This window comes from Pelophylax lessonae (genome assembly GCF_965119305.1).
Source record: "Pelophylax lessonae genome assembly, chromosome: 3".
Classification (NCBI taxonomy): domain Eukaryota; kingdom Metazoa; phylum Chordata; class Amphibia; order Anura; family Ranidae; genus Pelophylax; species Pelophylax lessonae.
Genome location: NC_138770.1, coordinates 215,065,269 through 215,088,576, shown reverse-complemented (window position 1 = coordinate 215,088,576; position 23,308 = coordinate 215,065,269).

The following is a 23,308-nucleotide window of genomic DNA, read 5'->3' as shown; positions in this document are numbered from 1 at the left end:
TGATCCTCAGGTACTCCACCAACACGTTCACTCTGCATCCGCCATATTGCTCCTCCACACACGTGTCTGCTCCTCAGCTACACCCAATGGCGGAAGTAAGGTTTCAGCACTCTTCCTCCACTCGGATTGGCAGCTCATGGGCGGCGACTCCACCCATAACTCCAGACTAGATGACTCTCTGGCAATGGCTCCTCCTGTAAGGCAGATCTCTATAGTGCGCGCGCTTTCCCACGCGGTGCAGTAACCCCTTTGCCGCTGCTACAACTCTGCTCAGCCGGCCTGAATGGTACTGCATTGCCAACACACACACATCCATCTGCACTTGAGCCTCAGCTGCACTTCTTCTTTCACAAGCCAACTAAACTCCTGTACTGCCATTGAAAATTGTCCCGCTGTCATTAACTGCACGCCAACACTTTTCTTCACAGTACATGTACAGACATGACCCCCCCGACGCACCAGTCCCTGCGTTCCGGGTCACTGCTTTCTCCATCAACACTTGAAAGCACACTTGCTTGAGAGAACACACTGTTTCTTTGATAAACGTCTGATCATTGCCAATAGCAACCACTGCTGTGATCATGACTTAACAGCACACTTTCACTGATCACTGTAGAACAGACATTACTTTCTTCGCTGACACTCCAGCACTTTACTTGGAAAGATATGGCATTACTTGGTGCGACTACTCGGCTGTTGCCGGTAGCAAATGCTGCTGTAACCCAGGGGTGCATACCGAACGAGCCCCCAAATGTAGCACTACCCCGTAGGGACTGCTGGATATTAACTCTGCGGGCACCCCTGGTTACCAATTCACAGTTATAAGAAAATTCAGTTCCTACATTCAACTTGGCTCTTCACTGCAATAAACAGTCCAAGGGTATTAGGTTTTTTTTTGTTGTTTATTTAATAATTTGGGATAAGAGAAGGGAATAATGGGATACTCCAATTTTAACTCCAGTTGTAGATATGGAACAGCCAGGCTGTTAATTCATCCTGCCATTTTAGAAGAATAGGGTTAAGTCTCTTGCTTTCTTTATCCTCTCTCTCTCTCTCTCTCTCTCTCTCTCAAGAAGACTTAGTGAACAATATCCTATCTTATCTTCAGGATACTCTCCATAGCATCCTCTTTCTGCTGACACCCATCCACTGACCATCCTATGAGCAGGGGTGGCCCACCTCAGGTCAGGCCCCTTGACACAAGATCCTGTACTCACGATACTGCAGAAACAGGATCTCCAGTGTCTCCTCTCTCAGTCAGCTTCCCTGGACCTCTGGGTTCAGCTCCTGTTGACCACTCCTCTGGTCCTCAGAACAACCTCCTGAGACCACATGGCACCTCTACAGAGGAGGAGGCAGCCGCCCCCTCCCTCCGGGACTCCATTCTCCAACAAAAGACCTCGAGCACATGTGCTCCGGGCTTTTATACAGTATCCCAAAATGCACCGAGGCGACCTGCCCCCTACCAATCATCAGGACTGTATCAAAAGCCTATGCACCCATTTGTCAGGTTTCCTCCAACTGTCCAACATGCCTCCCTATTGGACAAGCGTGAAACTCTCTAGACTGAATTCATTTTACACTGAGCACAATGAGCAGACCTCACTAATAGATCCTGCTCCCTGGTAGGCAGAGAACAATTTAGATTTACCTGCAGTCCCTTTGGTAATCAGACAGAGCTCAAAACTATACTCTCTCACTAGCACCTACCTAAGAGGGTGCTACAATAATTTCACTGAATTTAAAAAACGAAACAGTTAGCCCAATTTTTTTGCATACTGTGAAAGATAATGTCACGCCAAGTAAATAGATACCCAACATGTTATGGTTTAATTTCGCACACACTCGTGGAATGGCGACAAATTACTTGTAAACTTCCATAGGTGATGCTTTAAAAACTTTTAACAGTTACCAATTTAGAGTTACAGCGTAGGTCTTTTTCTAGAATTATTGCTTTTGCTCTGACGATTGTGGCTATACCTCACATGTGTGATTTGAACACTGTTTTCATTTGCGGGCACGACCTATGTATGTGCTTTCTTTCGTGTGTGAGCTCATGGGGACAGGGGCACTTTAAATTCTTATTTTCCTATTTATTTTATTTTATTTTTTATTTTTAACACTGTTTTTACAAAAAAAAAAATCTGATCACTTTCATTGCTGTCACAAGGAATCTAAACATCCCTTGTGACTTGTGACTGTAATAGGCAGTGACAGGTACTCTTTATAAAGGGATCTGGGGTCTAAAAGAATCTGGACCCCTCCACTGCACTTCAAATTATTCAAAACGGCGTAATCTGCATTTTTGAATACTGACAGTTTTTTTAAATCTGCACCTTTGGCACTCGAGTAAACCAGAAGTGACGTTGTGAAGTCGAATCTGGCTTTGATCGGGACTCCAACCAGCCAGCGAACGTTCCGGCTGGTTGCTTAGGTCTCCCGGTGGGACGGGAGACTCGGGCGGAAGGTGACGGGAGGGGGGTGTTGTCCCTTCCGGCAGCTGGGATAACGGCCATGTGGCTGCTGAGCCGCATCGGCTATTATCTCCTGAAAGCTGACCGCCGGCTCTAAAAAACGGTACCGGGTGACACCACTTCCGGTCACCAGCATCTAGCTGCTAATGCTTCTGTGTGAGGCATGGCAGCAGGCATACAGCGCCTTCTATTACACCTCCCTGTTGCTGCAATTGGTCCCTTGCACACAGCATTGCCTGCGCTGACACTTACAGCGTTTGTGACCTGCCTGTCACCACATCTACAGTACTTGACAACTACAACTACAGTGCTTATTACCATGTAAGTTTGCGATTAATAAATGTGCTTTTTTAACTTCTTTTACTGACTTGGCGCCCTTTGTTTTCCATTGTATATTTGTTCTGGAGGATCCCCATACCTCTCATAGGAGCTGCTGGTCGCCTTTCCTTCCTCCTAGGGCACATGTGACAGGGATTTGGCCATCATATCTACTGGAACTTTCCTCCCTTCCCTCCATTCACTCTGGACGTATGCCAGTCCAGGCCTGTTGACATTTATGTTCATGTTTTCATTTTTATGTTTCACTTTTATGCACTTTTCATTGTTTTTAGTTATTTTTATTATTTTTCTATCATTATCGGCTTGCACCAGTGATCGCTGATCCACCGACTTTGGCCGATGTTGTTTGTTTGTATTTAAAAACACAGTCTAGTGACATTTTTTGTTGCATGCTAGTCTCATATTGAAAGTGAAGAGGTTACTTTCATACGAAAATTCTCTTACAACAGAATTCACGTGACCACGCCTCCGAAACACGTCGTTATAGCAACAGAACAGGTCTGGCATCTTCACCTTCCTATCTGCTGAGAGCTCCTTGTCGCCACCGGTCTTCTGGCCGGGCCGATGTGCGCATCGTGTCTTCAATAGACCGGGAGGAAGCATCAGTTCACCTGGACACAGGGCCACGGATCGGGCGCCCGGTTTCCACCTAAAGAGGCCATAAATGGATAGGAGGTGTTTGACATGCTCAGTACCTATGGTCAACATGTGAGTGCAACTTTTTCTTATATTTGATGATTTTAATAAAACTGAATTACACTAGGTCGGATGTGCGCCCTGTCTCCTTTTTTGCCTTGTTCAGTTTACTTATCCGCCACCCAGTGGATTGGATTGGATTGGAGCTGCAGCCACTTAGCCACTACATCCAAAACTGCTATCAAAGAAGCATGCTTTTTCAGCATCCCTTGGACTTGAATAATCTGCACATCTATGGTGAAAAAACATTTCTTCTTTTAATAAAAATTGTATAAGAATAGCGCAACCATGCAAAAGAAATGACTATCAAATATGGAGACCATCCATAAATAAAAATGGGGATTTGGTTCCACCATATGGCCATATCGTGCTCAAGCCCACCACTGCGTCAAAGTACCCCATTATCGGTGGGTCCTACACTATCCATAAAAAAGGGGTGAATCCAGCCTCTCTTACCCTTGGAGACAACGCTCCTTGCTGGGAAGGTGTGCTAATGCACTGCAGGGGACTCCTCCTATATCTACTTGATAGAGGACACCAATAGAGTACAGGTGTGTGTGGGGGATGGGATGCTCAACCTCATAAGTCTGGTCAGACCGAATACATAATAAACAAGCAAAAAATTGGGGGAGCAAACCCTGAACATGTATATCTAAAGCCGGTGCAGCTATGGACCAAGCAACATGTATATTAAAAAAGAATAGCGCAACCATGCAAAAGAAATGACTATCAAATATGGAGACCATCCATAAATAAAAATGGGGATTTGGTTCCACCATATGGCCATATCGTGCTCAAGCCCACCACTGCGTCAAAGTACCCCATTATCGGTGGGTCCTACACTATCCATAAAAAAGGGGTGAATCCAGCCTCTCTTACCCTTGGAGACAACGCTCCTTGCTGGGAAGGTGTGCTAATGCACTGCAGGGGACTCCTCCTATATCTACTTGATAGAGGACACCAATAGAGTACAAGTGTGTGTGGGGGATGGGATGCTCAACCTCATAAGTCTGGTCAGACCGAATACATAATAAACAAGCAAAAAATTGGGGGAGCAAACCCTGAACATGTATATCTAAAGCCGGTGCAGCTATGGACCAAGCAACATGTATATTAAAAAAGAATAGCGCAAATCCCCATTTTTATTTATGGATGGTCTCCATATTTGATAGTCATTTCTTTTGCATGGTTGCGCTATTCTTTTTTAATATACATGTTGCTTGGTCCATATATGCACCGGCTTTAGATATACATGTTCAGGGTTTGCTCCCCCAATTTTTTGCTTGTTTATTATGTATTCGGTCTGACCAGACTTATGAGATTGAGCATCCCATCCCCCACACACACCTGTACTCTATTGGTGTCCTCTATCAAGTAGATATAGGAGGAGTCCCCTGCAGTGCATTAGCACACCTTCCCAGCAAGGAGCGTTGTCTCCAAGGGTAAGAGAGGCTGGATTCACCCCTTTTTTATGGATAGTGTAGGACCCACCGATAATGGGGTACTTTGACGCAGTGGTGGGCTTGAGCATGATATGGCCATATGGTGGAACCAAATCCCCATTTTTATTCATGGATGGTCTCCATATTTGATAGTCATTTCTTTTGCATGGTTGCGCTATTCTTTTTTAATATACATGTTGCTTGGTCCATAGCTGCACCGGCTTTAGATATACATGTTCAGGGTTTGCTCCCCCAATTTTTTGCTTGTTTATTATGTATTCGGTCTGACCAGACTTATGAGGTTGAGCATCCCATCCCCCACACACACCTGTACTCTATTGGTGTCCTCTATCAAGTAGATATAGGAGGAGTCCCCTGCAGTGCATTAGCACACCTTCCCAGCAAGGAGCGTTGTCTCCAAGGGTAAGAGAGGCTGGATTCACCCCTTTTTTATGGATAGTGTAGGACCCACCGATAATGGGGTACTTTGACGCAGTGGTGGGCTTGAGCACGATATGGCCATATGGTGGAACCAAATCCCCATTTTTATTTATGGATGGTCTCCATATTTGATAGTCATTTCTTTTGCATGGTTGCGCTATTCTTTTTTAATATACATGTTGCTTGGTCCATAGCTGCACCGGCTTTAGATATACATGTTCAGGGTTTGCTCCCCCAATTTTTTGCTTGTTTAATAAAAATTGTATAGCCTGCACATCCAGTTTGTCATCCGAAAATTCGTATTCGGCTGTCGAAAGCACTATACTGACGATCCGTAAATCGGCAGATCGCTTGCCGGATTAAATTTTACTTCCGATTTCTTATCCTGTGTACAGGCCTTAAGGAACCTGTATTCCTAAAACTGAACATGCTTACAGAGGGAAAGGACAAAGGGCTGACCTCATTAATGTGCTGCTTATTCTTCTTTGTACAATCATGGGCTGGGGAAGTTGAGATTACTAAGGATACAGAAATATTTGTTTCCTATATTCTCCAATCAGATGGGGGAGCACTATTACCATGATAAAATATATAGAAGATGCTTGAAGCTATGGGAGTAAATTGAGACATACCATATACATATACAGCTAATATCAGTAAAGCTGAACTCCAGATACTTACCTTTTTCCAGCTTAAACTAACGTTAGTAAGCATATCTCATATCTGAGAGGTTTCTGTAAAAGCTCATAATCACATAGTAGTTGCGCTACTACAACAATTTCCACAATGTTCAGGGTTTTATGTTGAGCGGTTCCCCACTGCACACTGACCACAGGGGGTCACTTGCTCGGCATTGCCTCCGTTCACAGAATGCTTTGTATTTTTTTCGTAGCACTGCCCCTGTAGGGGTCGCAGAGTATAGATTTCCTTGGGCCTCCCTTTGATTATCCTGCAGTAAGATGCTTGGGTATTTTCACATGACCAGGTGCACATTCAACCGCTCTTTATCCAATGACCAGCCAAGGGGTTTTGTTTTTTTGTATTTATTATTTATTATATTTATTTATTGTATGGATTAGTAGGATACTCCAACTTTAACTATACACAGATGAGGACAACTCTCACTTGGCCTCACTTGGTTGAACTGAATAGCGGACCCTCCGCTGAACCAAACAGCATTTGTACGGAAGAATAAGTCCTTTGTTTGCTCTGGCAGCAGACTCAGTGAGCTCTTCGGGACAGTACCAGTATATTCTATAGCTGGCACCCGTCCACTGACTTTAAAAGCCTGAAGGGATGGCCCTCATAGAACAGGGCCCTAGACTTAGGCTTGTACTCACAGTATCCAGGAACAGATACTTTTAGGTGTGTCTCCCTCCCAGTCAGCTCTGCAGGACATCTGGGTTGCAGCTTCTGTGACTCTGGCCCTCAGGTAGTCGACCTGAGGGCCAGAGTCACAGAAGCTGCAACCCAGATGTCCTGCAGAGCTGACTGGGACATCTGGGTTGCAGCTTCTGTGACTCTGGCCCTCAGGTCGACTACCTGAGGCTGCGTGGCAGCCTGTACAGAGAAGGGGCAGTGACCGCCCTTCCTCCAGGACCCCTCTCTCCATCCGAAGACCCCGTGCACATGTGCTTTCTTGGTATAAATACAGTCTCCCAGCATTCCTTGAGGCACCTTCCTTTGCAAATGGCCAAAGCTTTATCATGTTTCCATTTGTCAGTTTTGGCCACTGTTAATTGTTCCTCCGTTTAGAAACCTATTAAAAAAACATCTGGGATTTTTATCTGTGTCTGTGCAGTTGCCTTCGTCCCAATTAGCATGAACAAGACTACCTGCAAAGGAATGCATGGAACACCTGTGTATCCCTGTGCAGGCAAAGATGGCCCTCGCACGGGCATACGCTGTACTGTGTGAATGAGGCCTTACAGTAAGTATGAAAATCAAAGTTTCTTTCTAGTTCATGGAGAGACACAGCATTAAGAGAGAAGTGGGACAGCCAAAAGCAGTCCAATTGAGACAAGAAAAGCATTAACAGACCCTACTACAAATTACAGAAATAACTGGGGACTTACTGCAGCTCAGGGGCGTAACTACAGGGGTTGCAGGGGTTGCGATTGCTACCGGGCCCCATGCTCCAGGGGGCCCAGTAGCAAACCAGTGGGTGAACTTCCAGGATTGCAAAAGTCACACTTGCGACCGGGCCCTGGCATTGCACCACTGTGGGGAGGCCCCAAGATTGCAGGAAGGGAGCCCACTGCAGAACTTGTGAAAGGATCCTGCTGCGGGACCGTAATAAAAGGCCATGCAACGAGAGTAAAGAGCCCCAGGATTGGTGGGAAGAGCCCTGGGCTTGAAGGGAAGGGCCCCGGCCAGGGATCTGGGGGGGGCCCTTCATGGTTTCTTGCATCGGGGCCCTGAAGGCTCTAGTTACGCCTCTGCTGCAGCTCAAAGAGTCACCTGAAGGACCTCATACCTGCAGCTGGCATCAGATAAGAGGCCTGAAAACCTACTTTAGAGTAAGTTTAGAGAATGCGTGAACAGAGTACCAGATGACGATCTTGCAAATCTGGGTAACAGTGGCCAGAAAAGCCAGACAACCACTGCCAGATCCTGTAGCATGTGCCTTGATAAGAAAGGGTGGATCCCGATCCTTAAGATCATAAGCTTGAATGATGATCTATCTAAGCCACAGAAAAAGAGAGTCAGTCTTTCTAATGAAAGCAGTAAGTACTCTCTTTCTGATGTACTGAAGCCAGACAGAGGAACAAATCACAAAGTCCTCGTTGAGGCTCTAGGCCTTCATACCACCTTGCCCTTGTGTAAAACCAGAACATTTTCTTTATGGAACATAGCCACCAGTTCTGACATACACAGAAGTGATGGCAACAAGAAACCCAAACGTGGTAAGAACAGGTAGAAAAGGGAAAATACCTAATAGGACTAAATTTCGATTCCACAGAGACACAGGTGAGTACACAGGGGCAGCTACATGTATGTGCATGTATAAAATTCTTAATCAAAGAATGGGAGGCAGTCTCTAGAACAAGAATAGAGCACTGAGATCTGACCCTTAATGGTACTTTAGGACCAATTATTGATCTGGACCCGATTGCAAAAATGGATTTGTGCTATGAGAACGCTTCTAAGATGAAAGCCTCTTTCTTCACTTGAAGCAAAGTATGCCTTCCATGTGTGATAGTAGACCTTGAGGAAAGTGTACATCCTGGGTTCAACATTGTAGGGATCATGAAGTGGGAGAGGCTCCTGTCCCTTAAGACATGGGCTTCAACAGACATACACTTAAAGCCAGTGACCGTGATGTAGAGCGGTAATAGTAAACTGATACTTGTGATAGAAGATTTTCTTAACCTGGAATAGCCCATAGAGCGTATTCCTGGAATCAGGTCAGATTATCACATCCATCTGGGCCAATCCAGAGCTATGATTATCACTGGAATGTTCTCCATCTTGACCCTGTGGAACAGATGAGGAACGAGTTTCAGGGGGAGTAAAGGTATAGGTTTTTATTGATCCCACAGAGCCTCCACTGTTTCTACCAGAGGTTCTCTGTACCAGGAGACAAGCCTGGTCAGGTTTTTGTTGAACCTGAAGCCAGGAGTTCCACATCCATTATTCTTCACCTGTGGCACAGATTCTGGAAAACCTCCGGGTATAGGGACCATTTCACCTGGTCCAAGCTCTGTCAGTTGAGGTAGTCTTTCTGTCAACTGTCTATGCCTGTAATGAAAGCAGAGGACAAAGCTAAAAAACAAGTTCTGACTTCAGGTTCATCCCTGAGGTTTAATATACACCACTTCTGTGGCAATGCCAAACTGGATTCTGATCAGAAGACCCTCCAGTCAGGATGTCCAGTGTTGTATGGACAACCTAAACACCTGAAGCTCCAGAATGTTGATCAGGAGACCGGTTTCCTCCAGCATCCATGTCCCTTGCACTGACAAGATTTCTAGGACTCCACCTCAGCCTGACAGGCTGGCGTCTGTTGTGTTAATCTTGCAATCTTGAGATCAGAGGAAAGGGTTTCCCAACTCCATAGCTAGATTCCTGAGCCACCAAGTCAGAGATTCTTGGCATCAGGTAAATCGTTTTTTCTTGAGACTGAACCAATTTATCCAATGATGTGGAGTTATAGGGTGCTGAAGGCTGCAAACTGCCCTGAAGCTATTAATTGCTTGTGAGCTGAGGAGTCCCAATACAATCAGACTGCCCCTCATGTGTTCAGGATTCAACATGTTGCACATTGAGCAGGGACAACTTAGCTCTAATACAAGCTTAAACCTTGAGCGCTTACAAAATGACTTCTGAAAGTTGGAAGTGGCTGGAGGTGACCGAGTCACCATAGATGGCAACAATAGTGGTGAAACCAGATGTATCTTGCAATACAGAGCAGTGGCAGGAATGTGCTACCTCACATCAAATGGCACACCAGAAGCGTGAAGTTCTATAAGAAGTAAGAATGACACCCAACGGTTCTAATAAAGGGAAATGCTCTTGGTGCCCAGCCTTCAGAAACTGGGTCACACCAGAGGTGGTACTATGGCTTTGGACCTAGAAAATGCTTTGCGGCTAACACCAGGAAAGCTCTGCAATTATCCAGTGCATCAGGGTCCAGTTATGGCCTCCAAAGTTACTTTTGAGGATACAGCAATGATCTCAATAGCTGCACAAAGCAGCTAACTCAAGCAAATTGTAGATGAAGTCTTGATTGAAGAAAACAAGGAGAAAAAAGAAAATGGCTAGTAAAAGCTTTTCTCAATAGCGAAAAGCTGTCCATCCTATTATTAAAAGGCTGAAGCATGCTGGAAGTGCGTGTGTGTGTGGGGGGGGATTAATACTAGGTTGGTCATTGCTTTTTTATATTTTTTTTTTTTTTTTTATTTGACAGTATACAGGTCCTCCTGTAGGCAACAGTATATCCTAGGTCTGAATCCTGTGTCCCTCAATGAACGAGATAGAAAGACTTCTTGACTCCTTTTGATGTAATATTCCAACCACACTCTATAGTCCACCCAACTGCCAAAGCTTTTACAGACCAAAAGGATGGTGTTGACATAGGTTCTCTGTAATGTAGATTACACTAATACCTAGGACCTCTAACTGAGAGAATAATGACAACTTTTGTAATTAATTTTTATGAGGTAGCAGAGACAAAAACTACAGCCAAGTAATCTTCTCTCTGGGGTGTCTGAGACTTGTAAAGCCAGCAGGTGATTCAATCCATTGCTGTTTGTCCAAAATTAGAATAGTTCTGGAGCTGGCTTTTTAAGTCTTATTAAAACGTATAAATGACATGTGTTTTTCATAGCCAAGCTGTAATGCTGATCTGCTTTAGTTTTAGTAAATTGCACTTGTTTTTATGGGTGTTTTCTTGGTATTCTGTGAAAGTCTTGTCTGTAACCCAGGGTTTGGCCATTGGCGGCTGTACATGTATTAGATGTTTTTAGAAGTTCATCCTTCTATGTGGTTTATGTGGATATAATCTATTCCAGGACTGTTAACGACACCTTTTTTTGTTTCTGGGATGAAAAGCTAGTTTCCAAGAAAGCTGTCTGAGTCTGCAGGGCTGTGGTAAATGGATGTCTGTGTAGAGTTGTCTGTGGTAGTTTACAGTGTATTTACACATGGTAAATGCAGAGATTGTGGTCGATAACAGCATACATGTTATAAAGCTACTCTTACAGTAAAACTTCTTAGATGTGAATTTTAGGAAATAAATGCCCTTATTTGTAAGATATTAAATAAAACATGATATGACTAGAAAGGGGGCTTAGTGATTTCCAGGTTTAGCATAGGCACAAGTTATCCGGCTATTTGCTGGTCCTTTTTATTGATGGATTCATAAAATGTATCTAAAGCCCACATTTTCGGTATTTGTTTCCGATATAGCAGGGAAGGGATAAAAACCAGGGATAAAAGCCAGGAATAAAAGGGGTAAAAACTTTTTTTTTTTTTGCTGTCTGTGTCCTCGCCAGGGAAATACACCATCTCCGTTAGTACAGATGACCACTGACACACCAGGACCACACACTAGATTGGCTTTGCAAACCTTGGGAAAAACATAAACACAGGTATGGCAGCTGGTAGAGAGGAACCCTTTTTAAAATGCACCTTTCAAGCACTTGAAAACTGGCTGCGTTTTCTGATGTGGGGGGTGCCATTAAAAATTCATGGCACCCCTGTGTGTCTGCTAAAAAGCAGCACATTTTGCCTGGGGGACAGGGAAAGCGTGGGATTAACTTGTGTTCCCAGACCCACTACAGTGTGAACTACCCTTACGAGGCAGTGGTGGATAACCCAGCCAAGAGAGGTTTTTGATAAGTTTGGGCAGACCAGATTGGAGTGTGTTGGATGGGAAGCAGACAGGTGAGAGCTTTCTGAAAAAGCTCTGAAACTCTTTGGGAAGTGTGTTTGAAGAGCCTTCTGTAGCTTGTTATCCTGTCCTGGCTGTATATCCTTGTGCATATCCAGACCCAAAAACAAAAAATGATTGCAACTCACTAATCCTTATATGAGTTTTTTTTTTCACCTAGTGATCTAGTCAGAAACAATTCCTGTCCTAGGGTAGCCCCCAGCAGGGCCGGTGCTAGACAATTTTGCGCCCTAGGCAAGACCAACCAATTGCACCCCCCCCAAAAAAAAAACAAAAAAACTGTACAGGTTGCCCCCCTTCCTGCACATTATGCCCCCCGACCCTATACCCCTTTAATGCTACACCCCCATCCTGCACACACTGCCCTCCTTTAATGCTACACTCCCCTTCCTGCACACACTGCCCCCCTTTAACCCTACACCCCCTTCCTGCGCACACTGGCCCCCTTTAATGCTACACCCCTGTCCTGCACACGCTGCCCTCCTTTAATGCTACACCCCCTTCCTGCACACACTGCTCCCCTTTAATGCTATACTCCCCTTCCTGAACACACTTCCCCCCTTTAACCCTACACCCCCTTTAACTCTACACCCCCCTTCCTTTACACACTGCTCCCATTTAACCCTACACCCCCCTTTCTATACATACTGCCCCCTTTAACCCTACACCCCCTCTTCCTGCACACACTGCCCCCCTTTAATGCTACACCCCCTTCCTGCACACACTGGCCCCCTTTAAACCTACACCCCCTTTAACTCTAAACCCCCTTCCTATACACACTGCTCCCATTTAACCCTACACCCTCCTTCCTATACACACTGCCCCACTTTAACCCTATACCCCCCCCCCCTTCCTGTATACACCCCCTCTCTAGTGGTGACGTCCACTGGGGATGAGGAGGTGACAGGAGAGGAATGTGGCACTGGCCATGACTGCACCCTAGGTGGCAGTGCGCCCTAGGCGGCTGCCTAGTTAGCCTAGTGGTAGCACCGGGCCTGGCCCCTAGAAGGAACAATGGAGATACTCTTGTACAGTACGACTGTCAAGAAAAGGTAGTGTTAGATATAGTAGACTAGTTGAATCAGATACATTTTACATAAGTGATTAACAAATTAAAGCTCAACTCTAGCTGAAGCACCCCTGTCAGTGTTACATGGTTTGTCTTAAAATTTCTAACTTCCCATTTTGCTGGACTGCCTGCTATATTAAAGAAAGTAGAAAAATAGCAGCAGGGTCAAAAGGCAAAAAAACTCAGTCACAGGGGGACTCAGAAAAACTCGGATCACGAATGTAATTTTTGATTAAGGCTTTAGTACCATTTAAAAAGTGGAACTAAATCCTCCAATGCTCACTCCCCAGTGATGTGATGCCCATGAGCTCCCTTGCTAGTGTCTTCATCTTCTACCCCAGCTTCAGGATATTTGGCCATCTTGAATGGTCAGGATCACTTAACTCCCATGAATGCACAGCTCAGTGTACAGTCTACAGCATCTTGGACAAAAGACATACAGACGGAAATTTGCTAAAACTGGTGCACTCAGAATCTGGTGCAGCTGTGCATGGTAGCCAATCAGCTTCTAACTTCAGCTTGTTCAAAAAGGCTTTGACAATAAAACCTGGAAGTTGATTGGTTTCAGTGGCGGAACTACCAGGGTCGCAGCAGTCGCACTTGCGTCTGATGTAGCGGCTGCAAGGAGGGTGAGCTCCAACACTGCTGGTACTCACTTGGCTACAGTGACTTGCTCACAGCTTTTGCGGGGTGTTTCAGGTCCCAAACACTGTGATTACTTTGTAGGGCAGCTGCACCTCTCCCTTTCTCCCCCTCCTGCCTCACACTGCACACACGGACTGAAGCTCCTCCCCCTCCTCGGCTCGGATGTCTTCCTATACACAGACAGGAGGGGGAAGAGAATGGACACAGAAACTTGCTGATCTGAGGTTTGTTTTGAATCTGAAATGTACAACATGACACTTGCAGGGGAAGAGGGACAAGTGGTCAAAGAAGAATGCTCACAGTGATTTGGGGGGGATAAGAGGATGCTGTATGTATAAGGGGGTACTTTGGGAGGGGGAGAGAATTTGTGCAAGAAGGGGGGTTAAATATAAAATTTGACCCCCCCCCTCCCCTTCAGCACCAGTTCCCTCCCCTTCAAAGTGCCCCCTAGCACATACAGCACTTGTCCCTCTTCTTCAAAGAGATGCTTGCTGCTATTGAGGAGACAATTGTGGTGTCTGGGATCCCAGACACCTCGCTAGAGATTCAGGGCGATCGCCCCAGGTGCCCACACTAGTACCCCCCTGTCAGGCAAGTTAGTGGAGCCGAGAGCTGGAACTTTTTTCAGCACTGGGCTCCAGGACTCAGGGCCGGCTCACACCACGAATCACAGAGGAACGCACTGTGTTGCTTTGTGATTCACATGCCTTCCCAGTGCTGTGCGATTTTAGCCCTTGCATTTGAATGGGCTGAAATTGTGCCCATCTTCATTAAGAGCTGTGCATGCTCTACTTATCAAAATGCACTGCAACTGGATCGCATGATACTTCTGATCATACAATCTGGTGCAGGCAAACACTGCATTTGCGACCTGCATTTGGGGAGTCATTGAGTTGACACACCCCGGCGGATCATTACAGCACTGCATTCTGAATACAGTGTGGGAAACACACACAAGATGTGGGTTTCCCTCACGGCATTCTGGTATGAACAGACCCTTATTCTGGATACACAGGATTTAATTTGTATCTCAGGAGGGTCCCACCAAACTAGGACAGTTGGGAAGTATGGATCTGTATTAGAAGGGGAAAGGATTTTTTTTTTGGGGGGGGGGGGTGTTTGTACTAGGAGAGGAGATTAGGATAGTGGGGTTTGTGACAGAACTGAGGAAAGTACTTATGGGGGAGGGTTTTTTTTGCTGGAAGGGAGGACCTGGGGGAGAAGATCTGTGCCAGAAATGGGGAGAGGATTTTTGCTGAGGTCCCAGCGCGACTGTAGAAAGTGGGGGGGGGGGGTGCATTGTGGAGAGGAGAAGGGTGGTGGGGGGGGGGTTGCATTGTGGAGAGGAAAGGGGGGGTGGTGGTGGGGGCACCAAAATGCACCTTTACCTGGGGAGACAAAAATCCCTGCGCCAGCCCTGCTGGTACTGATATCCACCGCCTGGCTTGGTTCCCCCGCCGCTCCCAACTGCTGCTAGCCCAGTGCTGTCAGTCTGTTCATCCATCAGTGTCCCCAGCATGAGCAACTTGCTGTCAGAGCTCTCCTCCTCCACCACTGGAACACATATTCCTGAGGTTGGCAATGGGTATGCTGGTTCTTCTGTCATTGGTGATCAGCTCAGGGTCCGCGCACTGAGCCAATCAGTACCATCATGTTTAAAAGCCTTTTGGAAGCTGGGAGCGTAGATCTTATATGTCAGTAAAATCTATAACATTTATTGCAGTATCTAAATACAGGTGATACACAGTGGGGGAGAAACTACCAGGGCCACAAAGGTTGCTTTTGCGACTGGACCCTGGCATTCTACCAACGTGAGGGGGCCAAGATGGCAGGAAGGGGGTCGTTGTAGTGCTGTAATAAAGTACCCTACGACGGGAGTAAAGGGCCCCTGGCCCGGAGGTAGAGGCCTGGGACCAGAGGTCGGGGGGGGGGGGGGCCTTCATGGTTTTGTGCACCAGGGGCCCTGAAGGTTGTAGTTATGCCTCTGATTGGTTTCTTTGCAGTTTCTCTCCAGTTTTAGTAAATCAACCCAAGTCTGTCTCTTCTGCAATGAAAATCTTTACTTGCAAGTTTTCAAATCGAGGGCTGAGTTCCACTTTAAATCTGTGCCAAAGCATAGCTGATATATGCTTTTGTGTTTTCAGAGTGCAAGCATTACAGGGATGTCAACCCCGGAATAAGGAGGTGTGGTTAATGTTTATGGTTTTACAACTAAACAATAAAAATGTTGTATGATACATGCTTCAGCAGCCAGGCCCCAGCCTTCTGGCTCTCATTAACATCCCTGCACACTCATCACCCTACATATAACCTCACTGGTTTGCGTTTACTAACTACGGGAAAGATTTATGTCATTTTTATTGTTTTTTATTTAACTAGTAATGGCGGTGATCTGCAATTTTTTTTTGCGGGACTGCGACTTTGCGGCGGACAGATCGGACCCTTGACTGACATTTTTGACACTTTTGGGGGTACCAGTGACATTACTACAGTAATCAGTGCTATACATATGCACTCTTACTGTAAAAATGACACTGGCAGTGAAGGGGTTAACTTTATTAGAGATCCAGGGGTTAAGTGTATCCCTAGGGGCGTGCTTCTAACTGTAAAGGGGCGTGGCTTTTGATTTAACCACAGAGACATACGATCCTACATAGCAGGATCGTATGATCTCTGCAGTTACACCAGGGAGAATGACAGGCGGCTTTGTTTACATCAGCCGCCTGCCTTTCTCTCCAGCGGGAGATTACGAGTGACCGGCGGACATCAGAGCCGCCGGTCACTCGCGCGGGGATGTCAGGGAATGAGCGGGGGTGGGAGCGCACCTCCGGCGGCGCGCTCGCCCCCTATTGGATCGCGGGCGAGTGACGTAGCCATACATCACTTGCCCAGGGGGGGCTGGCCACTGCAGTATATGTACTTGCGGCGGTTGGCAAGTGGTTAAAAAACACTGCTCAATTACTTTTGCCTTACCTCCTGGATAGACTTTAGGTCATGACACAGAAAGGAGTTGACCAGCTGAGCTTAGCACAGACCCTGCATCATTTGCCTTCAGCTGGTCAACTCCTTCCTGTGTCATGACCTAAAGTCTATCCAGGAAGTAAGGCAGAAGTAATGGTGCAGTGTTTATAAACTGCCATGAGGACAGTAGGGTAAGTGTGAGTAGAATAAATGGAAAGCTGCTTCATTTTTGCAAAAGAAGTACATTAATGCTATACTGTTACATAAGGAAGCTGGAATTTAGAAAAAAAAAAGGCGAACTTAGCCTTTAAAGCTCTGTAATCAGCAATTGGAGATGATCGGAGAGCTCCACCTCTGACTCAGCAGCAGGTGTGCCAGACCTTTGCAAAGAGATCACTGCTTCTTCACAGAGAGCAGCTGCTGGAAGGGACATGGACCTTTCTACTCAGGTTGATTTTTACATAAAGCAAATTGCAGGAACCTAGAATGCATTTATCTTAAAGCAGTTTTAAACCCAAAAGCAAACATTTATTATACTGCAGCCTACCAACTCTTAGATGTGATGGCTGTATTTGTCTTCTTTGTAGCTGGGTGTCCCGCAGGCTGCATGCCGGTCTCTGTTATTCCCCACCACCATGCAGCCAACAGGAGGAGCAGACAGCACTTCTGTGCCTATTCTCCTCCATTCTTTACCCCCTGCTCGTCAGGTGTGTGTCTGGAGTGGCTGTGCTGCAACAGGGGAGAGGCGCAGCTGCAGGTTCTTTGTAAATCCCTGTTCACTGCCTGCTTTCCTCTACCTCCTGGCAAATGGCAGAAGGGGCTAATCAGAGAAGACTAGAGGGGCATGTTGGGACATGTAGTCCCGGAGAGTCTACTTCCTATCAGTGGCGGCCCGTGCATAGGGGGCGCCAGGGCGCCGCCCCCCCCTACAAAAAAAGGAAAAAAAGACAAAAAGAACAATAAAGTTAGGAAAAAAAAATCGGTTCGCCAGCCTGACCGGCCTATGTGGTGGCTAAAGGGGGGGTGGGGTTTACGACCCAGAAGAGGCGCCGATTGGCTGCCTTCTGGGGGCGTAACCTGGGCGCAGGAAAGAGCGCTTGGCCACCCCCACCTTCGTGATATCCTGGCTGTGATTGGTCCAGTCTCCAGCCAGGACCAATCATCATCCAGGACATCTGATCACTGACGTCGCAATGGGGGCGGTGCCGGTGCGTGCGTCAGTCACTCACCATCACCGCCGCTCACCTTCCCGCCGGTTCCCGCCGCAGAGAAGAGGAGAGGCCGCCCGCCGGTTCCCGCCGCAGAGGAGAGGCCGAGACGAGGGAGAAGGACCCGCCGCAGAAGAGGACGAAGTATCGAGGAGGGGAGAAGCCGCCGCTGGGAGCCAAACCGCCGCCAGGTAAGTGCATTGGATTGAAGGGAGCACGCACGCTTGTCTCTGCATTGATTGGGGGACAATGCTGTGGGCACTCTGCAATCATTGGGGTACAATGCTGTGGCACTCTGAAATCATTGGGGTACAATGCTGTGGGCACTCTGCAATCATTGGGGTATAATGCTGTGGCACTCTGCAATCATTTGGGTACAATGCTGTGGGCACTCTGCAATCATTGGGGTACAATGCTGTGGGCACTCTGCAATCATTGGGGTACAATGCTGTGGGCACTCTGCAATCATTGGGGACAATGATGTGGCACTCTGCAGTGATTGGGGACAATGCTGTGGTGCTCTGCAGTGATTGGGGACAATGATGTGGCGCTCTGCATTGAAAGGGGCTCGCACGCTGAACTCTGCACGCAATTTTTTACTGCGTTTTTTGACGCGAAGCAATACCTATTACATTTTTCTTTTTGCGCCCCCCTCAAAAATTTTGAGCACCAGCCGCCACTGCTCCCTATAGAAGCTATATGGCTCTGAACTACAGCCCACATCTAGTCCTGCTTTTGAGGGTTAGGAGGGAGCAAGAAGGCAGTGCAATGAGAGGAGAAAAACTGAAAGGGACCTCCATAAAGAAAGAGAGACTGAGCCACTATAAAGCCATTGAGAATCACCAGCTGAAAACAATCTGAAAAAAAAAAGGATAGGTAAGCTTCAATATATTACATTCTGTACTTGGTTTGTATACAATTAAAGTGAATGTAAACTATTACATTCGTAACCCATTCCGTTTAAAATTGAAATGAAAGGCAAAACATTAATGCATAGATATAAAAAACATTAAAGATACCCTTTTCCCTTTTTTTTATAAGGGATCACATTTCCTCTGTTCTCAGCTGCATAAGGACTGGGGGAGGAGAAGCAGCAGCACACTGAGGTTTCCAGTGGCAGGCGGCTGTGCAGGGGGGGGGGGGGTGTATCTGCTTAGTGTGGTCAGTTTTTAGAAGGAAAGCAGAGGGGACTGTCAGGAACACCGGGGATTTCTCATAAAGTAAGCAATACAAAGAGAACAAGATACTTTCTCATACGAGTACATGGTACAGCAGGCACAAATCAGGAATATGAAATGTTGGGGTAACAAATGCGTCAAGGTTCTCAGGAGATGACCCCAAAATACTGTGTGATGATGGAGCTTCCCAGGTGACATGACAACCCTGCAGAGTAGGTGATCCTGATTCCCTCTGAATACCAAAGTTCATAGGATTTTGTTTGTTTCATTCCTAATGGCAGCCATACACCCCTGCCTAGGGATACTACAGATATAATCCCTCCATGTTTAAACATAATGAAGGCAGTCATTTTTATATAGCCTTGTGAAGTAAAAAGCCCTTGTGTATTTAATCACTTGTCAGTCACTGGGGGTGTATTAGTCTTTAAATCCCGTAGTTTTTCTACTTCGTTAACATGTAATTACCTTTCTCTTTGTAATTTTCTTAAATGTTAGGGCAGGGTTTGTCCTTAATGTCATGCCTATTTACGGCCCTCTAGGATACATTTTGTTTAAAGACAAGTGATGAAGATGTTACCTGTTTATCCCTGGTGATTGATAGGAGTGGATCACGGCATAGATTAATATGAATGGATGGACTAAGGCAGAATTACAGATCCTTCTGAACTGAATAAAGCCCCGTACACACGTACCGATGGTCGGCTTACAAATGTTCCTCTTTTCTCCCCGGGATGTCGGTGTCTGCTGAAAAGTGCAAAGACAGCACAAGGACAGCACAAGAATTTTGTCCGCCGACTGCAGAAGTGATGTCATGTAATGGTTAACTTTCCCTGTGTTTTCTATTTTCTGAGCATGCCCAGTCTTGCAAATCTGCGGTCTGTCGGCCGAATTGTGTACTGACAGGCGAACAATCGTCCGTTCTGGTGTCGGCATACAAATATTTTCATGTTTGCAAGAAAGACTTTTGTCCGCGGATTGTGCGCAGACATCTGTCGGAGGCACCATACTAACACGCGTACAATCGGCAGATCCTTCGTCCACCGACGTTTGTATGCCGACGATCGGTACGTGTGTACGGGCCTTTAACCTCTTTCTGTACATAGCCAAGAAATACTAACTGTTACCATTACCAATATCAGTTGAGATAGGACTGTGTTGTGTGTCCTTTAAGTTTTAGGGGGTACCTAGAAGAATTATATCCTAAGAAACCTTTATGAACCTATAATAGCAATGTAATGTTAATTAGAACATAATATTTATGGAAAGGGCATTTTACTTAAAGCGTATGTATAGCCACAACTTTTTTTGGATCGAGTAGGGAAGGGTTTGAGAAAATTTTCCCTTTGCTGCCTGTCTTGGAGAAGCAAAAGGAAGTGCCACGAAACCTTTAAAAAAGTAATGTTTATATATATACAGTATATACAGTATCTCACAAAAGTGAGTACACCCCTCACATTTTTGTAAATATTTTATTATATCTTTTCATGTGACAACACTAAAGAAATGATACTTTGCTACAACATAAAGTAGTAAGAATACATCTTGTATAACAGTGTAAATTTGCTGTCCCCTCAAAATAACTCGATACACAGCCATTAATGTCTAAACTGCTGGCAACAAAAGTGAGTACAACCCTAAGTTAAAATGTCCAAATTGGGCCCAAAGTGTCAATATTTTGTGTGACCACCATGTTTTTCCAGCACTGCCTTAACCCTCTAGGGCAGGCGTCACTAAATGGCGGCCCGCGGGCCGGGTCCGGCCCCAGTAACCTTCTTGTCCGGACCGCAGCCTCGCCAAGTAATTGCCTGTTTGTTTTGTCCCCGACGCTGGCTCGTCTGCCTGCCTGCGCTCCGCACTGCACTGCCCCCTCCCCACGCTTCCCGTCTCACTCACACAAGACATGAAGTGCGGACGCTCTGAACATAGGGGCGGGACTTCCAAAGCCAAGAAGCTGGTGACTGGTTGATAGGCAGTGGGGCAGTCCCCGCAATCAGTCGACTACCTTTACGTGAAAAGTCCCGCCCCTTGTCCAGGCTGCAGTGATTTCCGTCCTGTGTGAAGAAAGGTAGGGCTCTGTGGGGAGGGGGGAGTGCTGCGCTGCCATGAAAAGGACAGGAGTTTAATATCAAGAGTACTGTGATGGGGGATTCTCTGGTGGGGTTTCTGTGATGGGTCAGTCTGTGATAGGGGTCTGTGATGGGTCAGTCTGTGTTTTGGGGGGGTCTTTGATCGGTCAGTCTGTGGCAGGGGGTCTGTGGTGGGTCAGTCTGTGATGGGGGGGGGGGTTTGTGATGGGTCAGTCTGTGATGGGGGGGTTTGTGATGGGTCAGTCTGTGTTTTGGGGGGGTCTGTGGTCAGTCTGTGGTGGGTCAGTCTGTGTTTTGGGGGGGTCTGTGGTCAGTCTGTGGTGGGTCAGTCTGTGTTTTGGGGGGGTCTGTGGTCAGTCTGTGGTGGGTCAGTCTGTGTTTTGGGGTCTTTGATCGGTCAGTCTGTGGCGGGGGGTCTGTGATTGGTCAGTCTGTGTTTTGGGGTCTGTGGTGGGTCAGTTTCTGATGGGGGGGGCCTGTGGTGGGTCAGTCTGTGATGGGGGGGTCTGTGGTGGGTCAGTCTCTGATGGGGGAGGCCTGTGGTGGGTCAGTGTGTGGTGGGTCAGTCTGTGTTTTGGGGTCTGTGGTGGGTCAGTCTGTGATGGGGGGGTCTGTGGTGGGTCAGTCTATGATGGGGGGGGGTCTGTGGTGGGTCAGTGTGTGGTGGGGGTCTGTGATGGGTCAGTCTGTGACTAGGGGGTTCCTTGACATGTCAGTCTGTGATGGGGGTCTGTGATGAGACAGTCTGTGATGTGAAGGGGGGTACCGAGGACACTGATGTGAAAGGGGGGTCTGTAATTTCTGCACTAGCAAAACACAGGTCTCTGCAAGGGCAATAGAAAACAATTGTTTTCTATGTGTCCTATTCATACTGCAACAGTACCCCTGAGTGTAGAGCAGTGCAGTGCGAAATGCAGACTGTTTCTATGCACCGAAACTGAGCTGCGGTGCATAAACAAAAATTAAATCTAATTTTGACATTTCAATAAAGTTGAAAATAAAAAACACAAAGCGTGATCTATGTGTGGGCCCTAAAGGGGTGTGTGTGTGTGGGCACTGTGACATGCATGAGACGCTGCAATGTGGAGGATATCATGTGGAGTTATAGCACCAATATGAAACTCGGACCTCCGCTAGAAGAAAATTTTTCCGACCGGACCCCCATGAATTTTATTTAAGGACCCCTGCTCTAGGGCATTGAGTTCAGCAGAGCTTCCCAGGTTGCCACTAGAATCCTCTTTCAGGTTAGAGACCTTGCGCTCCTCCACCTTCCATTTGAGGATGCCACACAGATGCTCAATAGGATTTAGGTGTGGAAACATGCTTGGCCAGTCCATCACCTTTACCCTCAGCTACTTTAGTAAGGGCTCTTTCACACGGGCGTTCCTTTTTTTTTGCCCGATCAGGTCCTTTTTTTTTTTTTGTAACGGACACGGATGACACTTGTGTCATCCGGTCCGTATGTCCGTTTTTCATCCCATCCGTTTGCGGATGAAAAACTGACATAATGCATGTCTATGTAAATACGGATGTCTGCGGATGACACCACTGACATCCGTTTTTGCTTCAGTTCCGTTTTTTGAAAGGAAGAAAAAATAGGGTTCTCCTCCGTTCAAAAAAACTGAACTGAACTGACAAAAAACGGATGTCAGAGGATGATCATCCAATGACATCCGTATTTACATAGAGATACATTATGTCCGTTTTTCATCCGCAAACGGATAGGATGAAAAACGGACATACGGAACGCCCGTGTGAAAGAGCCCTAAGACAGTGGTTGTGTTGGAGGTGTGTTTGGGGTCGTTATGTTGAAATACTGCCCTGTTGCCTGGTCTCCGAAGGGAGGGGACCATGCTCTGATTCAGTATGTCAAAGTACATGTTGGCATTCATGGTTTCCTCAATGAACTGTAGCTCCCCAGTGCCGGCAGCACTCATGCAGCCCCAGACCATGACACTCCCACCACTATGCTTGACTGTAGGCAAGACACACTTGTCTTTGTACTCCTCACCTGGTTGCCGCCACACACACTTGACACAATCTGAACCAAATAAGTTTATCTTGGTCTCATCAAACCACAGGACATGGTTCCAGTAATCCATGTCCTTAGTCTGCTTGTTTTCAGCAAACTTTTTGAGGGCTTTCTTGTGCATCATCTTTAGAAGAGTCTTCCTTCTGGGATGACAGCCATGCAGACCAATTTGATGCAGTGTGCGGCGTATGGTCTGAGCACTGACAGGCTGACCCCCACCCCTTCAACCTTCGCAGCAATGCTAGCGCCACTTATACGTCTATTTTCCAAAGACAACCTCTAGATATGACACTGAGCACATGCACTCAACTTCTTTGGTTGACCATGGCGAGGCCTGTTCTG